The sequence below is a fragment of the Callithrix jacchus genome, chromosome 15, assembly GCF_049354715.1.
Source record: "Callithrix jacchus isolate 240 chromosome 15, calJac240_pri, whole genome shotgun sequence".
NCBI classification, from domain to species: Eukaryota; Metazoa; Chordata; class Mammalia; order Primates; family Cebidae; genus Callithrix; species Callithrix jacchus.
Window position 1 is genome coordinate 6,715,633 of NC_133516.1, and position 7,416 is coordinate 6,723,048.

Below are 7,416 nucleotides of genomic sequence, written 5' to 3' on the forward strand. Positions count from 1 at the left end.
AACTCTCCACCCCAAATCCACAGAATATACATTCTTCTCAGCACCACATCACACCTACTCTAAAATTGACCACATAATTGGAAGTAAAGCACTCCTCAGCAAATGCGAAACAACAGAAATCATAACAAACAGTCTCTCAGACCATAGTGCAATCAAGTTAGAACTCAGAATTCAGAAACTAACCCAGAATCGCACAGCTTCATGGAAACTGAACAACTGGCTCTTGAATGTTGACTGGATAAACAATGAAATGAAGGCAGAAATAAAGAAGTTCTTCGAAACCAATGAGAATGAAGACACAACATACCAGAATCTCTGGGACTCATTTAAAGCAGTCTCCAGAGGAAAATATATAGCAATAAGTGTTCATATGAGAAGAGTGGGAAAATCCAAAATTGACACCCTATCATCAAAATGGAAAGAGCTAGAGGAGCAATATCAAAAAAACTCAAAACCTAGCAGAAGACAAGAAATAACTAAGATCAGAGCAGAACCGAAGGAGATAGAGACACCAAAAACTCTTCAAAAAATCAATAAATCCAAGAGCTGGTTTTTTGAAAAGATCAACAAAATAGACCACTAGCCAGACTGATAAAAAAGAAAAGAGAGAACAACCAAATAGATGCAATAAAAAATGATAAAGGGGAAATCACCACAGATTCCACAGAAATTCAAACCACCATCAGAGAATATTACAAACAACTCTATGCACATAAACTAGTAAACCTGGAAGAAATGGATAAATTCCTGGACTCCTGTGTCCTCCCAAGCCTAAACCAGGAGGAAGCTGAAACTATGAATAGACCAATAACAAGGTCAGAAGTCGAGGCAGCAATTAAGAGCCTACCACACAACAAAAGCCCAGGTCCAGATGGGTTCACAGCCAAATTCTACCAGACACACAAAGAGGAACTGTTACCATTCCTTCTGAAACTATTCCAAATAATCCAAAAAGAGGGAATCCTTCCCAAATCATTTTATGAGACCAACATCATCCTGATACCAAAACCCAGCAGAGACTCAACAGGAAAAGAAAACTTCAGGCCAATATCCATGATGAACATAGATGCAAAAATCTTCAATAAAATACTGGCAAGCCCATTGCAACAGCATATCAAAAAGCTTATCCACCATGATCAAGTAGGATTCATCCCGGGGATGCAAGGCTGGTTCAACATACGCAAGTCTATAAATGTAATTCACCACATAAACAGAACCAAAAACAAAAACCACATGATTTTCTCAATTGATGCAGAGAAGGCATTTGACAAAATTCAACAGCACTTTATGCTAAAAACCCTCAATAAACTCGGTATCGGTGGAACGTATCTCAAAGTAATAAAAGCTATTTACGACAAACCAACAGCCGATATCATACTGAATGGGCAAAAACTGGAAGCATTCCCTTTGAAATCCAGCACTAGACAAGGATGCCCTCTTTCACCACTCGTATTCAATATTGTGCTGGAAGTTCTAGCCAGACCAATCAGGCAAGAAAAAGAAATAAAGGGTATTCAAATAGGAAAGGTGGAAGCCAAATTGTCACTATTTGCAGATGACATGATAGTATACCTAGAAGACCCCATCACCTCAGCCCAAAAACTCCTGAAACTGATAAGCAACTTCAGCAAAGTCTCAGGATATAAAATCAATGTGCAAAAATCACAAGCATTCCTATACACCAATAACAGACTTAAAGAGAGCCAAATCAAGAACGAACTGCCATTCACAATTGCTACAAAAAGAATAAAATACCTTGGAATACAACTCACAAGGAATGTAAGGGACCTCTTCATGGAAAACTACAAACCACTGCTCAATGAAATCAGAGAGGACACAAACAGATGGAGAAACATTTCATGTTCATGGTTAGGAAGAATTAATATCGTGAAAATTGCTATACTGCCCAAAGTAATTTACAGAATCAACGCTATCCCCATGAAGCTACCATTGACTTTCTTCACAGAACGGGGAAAAAACACCATGAACTTCATATGGAACCAAAAGAGAGCCCACATAGCCAAGTCAATTCTGAGCAAAAAGAACACAGCGGGGGGCATCACACTACTGGATTTCAAACTATGCTACGAGGCTACAGTAATCACAACAGCATGGTACTGGTACCAAAACAGAGATATAGACCAATGGAACAGAACAGAGGCATCAGAGGCAACACAATGTATCTACAACTATACAATCTTTGATAAACCTGACAAAAACAAGCAATGGGGAAAGGATTCCCTGTTTAATAAATGGTGTTGGGAAAACTGGCTAGCCATGTGCAGAAAAGAGAAACTGTACCCCTTCCTGACACCTTACACTAAAATTAACTCCAGATGGATTAAAGACTTAAACATAAGACCTGGCACCATAAAAACCCTAGAAGAAAATCTAGGCAAAACCATTCAGGACATAGGAGTAGGCAAGGACTTCATGACCAAAACACCGAAAGCATTGGCAACAAAAGCCAAAATAGACAAGTGGGACCTAATCAAACTCTACAGCTTCTGCATGGCAAAAGAAACAGTCACTAGAGTGAATCGGCAACCAACAGAATGGGAAAAAATTTTTGCAGTCTACCCAACTCACAAAGGGTTGATATCCAGAATTTACAAAGAACTCAAACAGATTTACAGGAAAAAAAACAAACAAGCCCATTCAAAAATGGGCAAACGATATGAACAGACACTTTACAAAAGAAGACATACATGAGGCCAACAAACATATGAGAAAATGCTCATCATCACTGGTCATTAGAGAGATGCAAATCAAAACCACATTGAGATACCATCTCATGCCAGTTAGAATGGCAATCATTAAAAAATCTGGAGACAACAGATGCTGGAGAGGATGTGGAGAAACAGGAACACTTTTACACTGTTGGTGGGAGTGTAAATTAGTTCAACCATTGTGGAAGACAATGTGGTGATTCCTCAAGGCCTTAGAAATAGAAATTCCATTTGACCCAGCAATCCCATTACTGGGTATATATCCAAAGGACTATAAATTGTTCTACTATAAGGACACATGCACACGAATGTTCATTTCAGCACTGTTTACATTGGCAAAGACCTGGAACCAACCCAAATGCCCATCGATGATAGACTGGATTGGGAAAATGTGGCACATATACACCATGAAATATTATGCAGCAATCAAAAATGATGAGTTCGTGTCATTTGTAGGGACATGGATGAATCTGGAGAACATCATTCTCAGCAAACTGACACAAGATGAAACTGACACAGAAAATGAAATACCACATATTCTCACTCATAGGTGGGTGACGAAAAATGAGAACACATGGACACAGGGAAGGGAGTACCAAACACTGGGGTCTATTGGGGGGAAGAGGGGAGGGACAGCAGGGGGAGGAGCTGGGGAGGGATAGCCTGTGGAGAAATGCCAAATGTGGGTGAAGGGGAGGAAGGCAGCAAAACACACTGCCATGTGTGTACCTATGCAAATGTCTTGCATGTTCTGCACATGTACCCCAAAACCTAAAATGCAATTAAGAAAAAAACATTAAAAAAAAAAAAGATTTTCCAGGTAGGGGAAAATCCGACACATAACTAGCAACAGTCGACAAAATGTCTAACTGCAGCTGCTGGGGAGTGATGATGTTAAATGAGATGAAGATAGAATCGCTTCTCTGCAAATTTTGTATTTCTAATAATGTGAAGGGCTTTGAACTATGTGGGATCTAAAATCTTAAGCCTTAGCAGCCACTTTTCAGTTCAAAGTGGTTTTGAATTTTTACTATGTACCAGGTAATTGTGTGAACTGTCACTCAATATCCAAATAACCCAATTAAAAGGGTATCATTCAAGAGTCGCCTGAGCTTCAGAGAATTAAGTCACTTGCATAGGGCCAAAACAACAAAATAGCAGAAGGGAGACTGGCACAAAGAACTCTGGGGCTTCAGAGCCCACACTTCCTTCACTTTCCCAAGTGACTCCCCTAACAGTAGCTGAATGACCGTTGGTGGTTTGCGTAGGGAGAGGAGCCGCTGATCTGACTGTAACCATAAGTGGATTAATTCTGGAGGCCTCTGGGGAATATGCTTAGAGACCCAGAGTCACTCTAGGGAGGGGGCATCTGTGCCATCATCATAGCAGTCAGATTTTACCAAGGGCTGGAGGAGATGGAAAGGGAAAGGGTGTTTACTTTGTATTGGTATCTGGGAGACAGGCTTCCAACAGCTTTACCAGTAGTCTAGGTTCACAGGAGTGCATCTAATTTAATGCTTTTCAGTTTCATGAGGCAGCAGGACTCAGTAAAAACAGTGAGACTGCATCAATGGGAACAGCCTAAGCCAGCAGTGCATGATCTGGGTTTAGGTCAGACTCCGCTCTGAGGTCAACGAGCTCTGAGCAGGCCCCTTAACCGTGTGTTGCCACTTAGGGAAGCAGTTTCTTTACACTATGCTTCAGGTTACGCACCTGTCTTAGCTGCATGGGAATGATCTGATGATACCTTAAAATAAATATGAACAATACAAAATGCACTATACAAACCCTAATGTATTTTTTTTAATTTTTATACTTTAAGACTGTCTGTGAAACCAAGGCTTGTTAAAATCCTGTTGCAAAGGGTCACTTGAGTAATCTAGGTATAGGGGCTCTGTGTTGCAGCCCATCCATCTTCTTGCAAATACACAAAGCTCATAACTAAGAATAAGACTTAGTTATCAGTATTTTCCATCTGACTGCATAATTATAAGAGTTGATTAGAAGGTCTCTTTTTAGCTCATTTTTATCTCTGGGGTAGACACAGAATTAGGTGGCTGTAATTGCAGAGGCTGGAGAAACATGAGGCTTTAAATTGGTGTATATAAAATGAAAAGGGGAAAAACACCCAAAATGTACCCAGTTAATTTAGCGTGAGTTTTTATTCACTTGCTTCTGATTCTCTATTACAACCATCCAGGCTTTCAAACAGATATTATTTTAGTCTGCTGCTTTTCTCTTTTCTCCATACATATGTTAATGCATTTTGATATAAAGGTGAATTCTCACAAACAACATTAATCTCCTAATATGTCTATATTGCTAGCCTAATAACTGGCTAGAACATTAGAAGATCAGTTCTTAGTCACACACTGTGATCGATGTAACACAAAGAAACCGAAATCCTGCAGAAAGGAAATCATGTTATCTAGAAACTTCTCTCTAGATGCAGCAGAAGAATAAAACATGGCCCAAGAAGCATAGGGCACAATTTGACCCTATTTTATGTTTTGCTTCTACTCTGTAGATTAAAATTGTATTTTAACTTGAAATAAACAAATACACATATCTTTATTTTCCCCTTGCCCCCCAAAAGATAAGAGCAAAATAAAATTATCTTTAGTCTGCAGCTGCTACCAAAACCATCAAGAGATAACACTAGTGAATAATGTAGCTACATAAAAAGCTTGGAATCCCACAAACAAGTTTGTCTTTCGCTAGAGGTAGGGGCAGCAATGCTAAGCGAACAGAATGAGAAACAGTCAAGCCAATAATTCCTGGTGAGTCTCTGCATCTATCTACATCAGAAGGTTCTTTGAAATATGAATTCTATTATCTCAGGTTGCCCAGCTCTCAAAGAAATCATAAATTTAACAAAAACATATGCGAGTTTATTCTGAACTGGGTAAGGTGCGTTTTAATAGCAAGATGAGCCCGTGAGACACAAATACACCTGGCAAGGTAAGTCACGGAAGGTTTTGTAAAGGAGATGACATTTCATTTGAGTTGGGTCATCAAGTTAAATGTGGGAGAATATTCCCGGCAGAAGGAACATGGGCAAAGTGCTGAAGACGTGCAAGGGAACGGAAGACTGAAGTAATGGTGTGAAAAGTCCCAGAGCTGGAGCATAACGCACTTAGCAGAAATGGGCAGCAGATGGGGCTGGGGAAACAAGCGGGGACAGATTGTAAAAGCTCCTATCTGAAGCTAAGGAGTTTGGGCTTTAGTTTGAAAGCTGTGGAGAACCATTTGAGGTTTCTATGCAGGAAAGTGACATGATCAGAGCTGTTGGAGATGTATTTTGTTTGTTTAATACATTGTGTTGAAGTATAACATAGATACAACCTAAGTGTCCAACTCGTTGAATTTTACATAGTGAACACATGTCCACCTCAGGCCCTTGATCAGCTAGAGAACCAGTGACTGGGTCAAGAAACACATTGCCAACTCCCTAAGAGACCCCCCACCCAAAGCTTCTTTTCTGTCATTAACCTCCCACCCGACAAAGGAACAGTTATCCTGATTTCTAATGCTATTGGTTAGTTTTCCTGATTTCGAACTTCATGTGAAAGGAACAACATGGTCTGTGTGCTTTGGTGTTTGGGTCTTTTTGATCAATATTATGTTTGTAAGATTTCACCTACATCTTGATGTAGATCGAATTCATTCATTTCCATTGCTGTGTAGCATCCCATTTTATGAATATCCCATAATTTATCAGTTCTAATGTTCTGATGAGCATCTGGCCTATTTTCAGATTTGGGTTATTAGCAAACAGTACTACTGTAAACACCTCATACAAGACTTTTGACAGCTATGTGTGCTTGTTCCTGCTGAGTATATTCAGTAGAAGCAGATTTGCTGGATCAAAGGGTTTACAGATATTCAGCTTCAGTAGATGCTGCCAAACATTTCTCCAGAACTTGCAATTCACACTCCCCCCCAGCAGTCTATGAAGTACCAGCTTCTCCACATCCTCACCAACTGTGGTGTTACTATCCTTTCCATTCTAGCCTTTTTCAGAGCACATGGTAGCACACTCAGTGTATTTTGAAGAGAGTGACAGTGAAGAGAGATTAGAGGTTGAACAACCAGTTAGGGAACCGTGGCAATAATCCAAGATCAAAGGCATGGAGCAGGACGGGGTCAGTGTTTGGAAGCCAGCTCCTGCTGATGCTGGTGTTTTTCACGTGTCATACAGGTGCAGTGAGAAAGGTCATATGCAGTCATACCGGAAGCTTAGTTTCTCATCATCTCGTGCTTGCACTTTTTCCTTTCAATGATAAAATAATTTCTATTTAAATAGGATCTTTAATCCCAAAGCCCTTTGCAAATGAAGCTAGCACAGTCCATGTCAGCTAGCAGAAAACAAAAGGCCCAGGTGTGCTGCCCACCCCTACCTGCCCCTTTGTCAGGAGCAGGATTGCCAGGCTTGCTTCCCAGCATGCCCTTGCCTACAGTGCCCCAGAGCGGCCTTGGCCCTGTGAGTGCTGGGCCCTCAACAGCCACGAGGTGGAATGGAGGTGGCCTGATTGGCACCCATAAGAGTGTGTGCTCCCTGCCCTAGGAGTCCTGGTCACCAGGACAGCCAGGTGAGAATGAGGGACCTGGAATATGGGTGGGAGTCCAGCCAAGGGACCTGCAAGCAGGAGATATTTCAATTTCCTCTGAACAGCTTGACTGATGC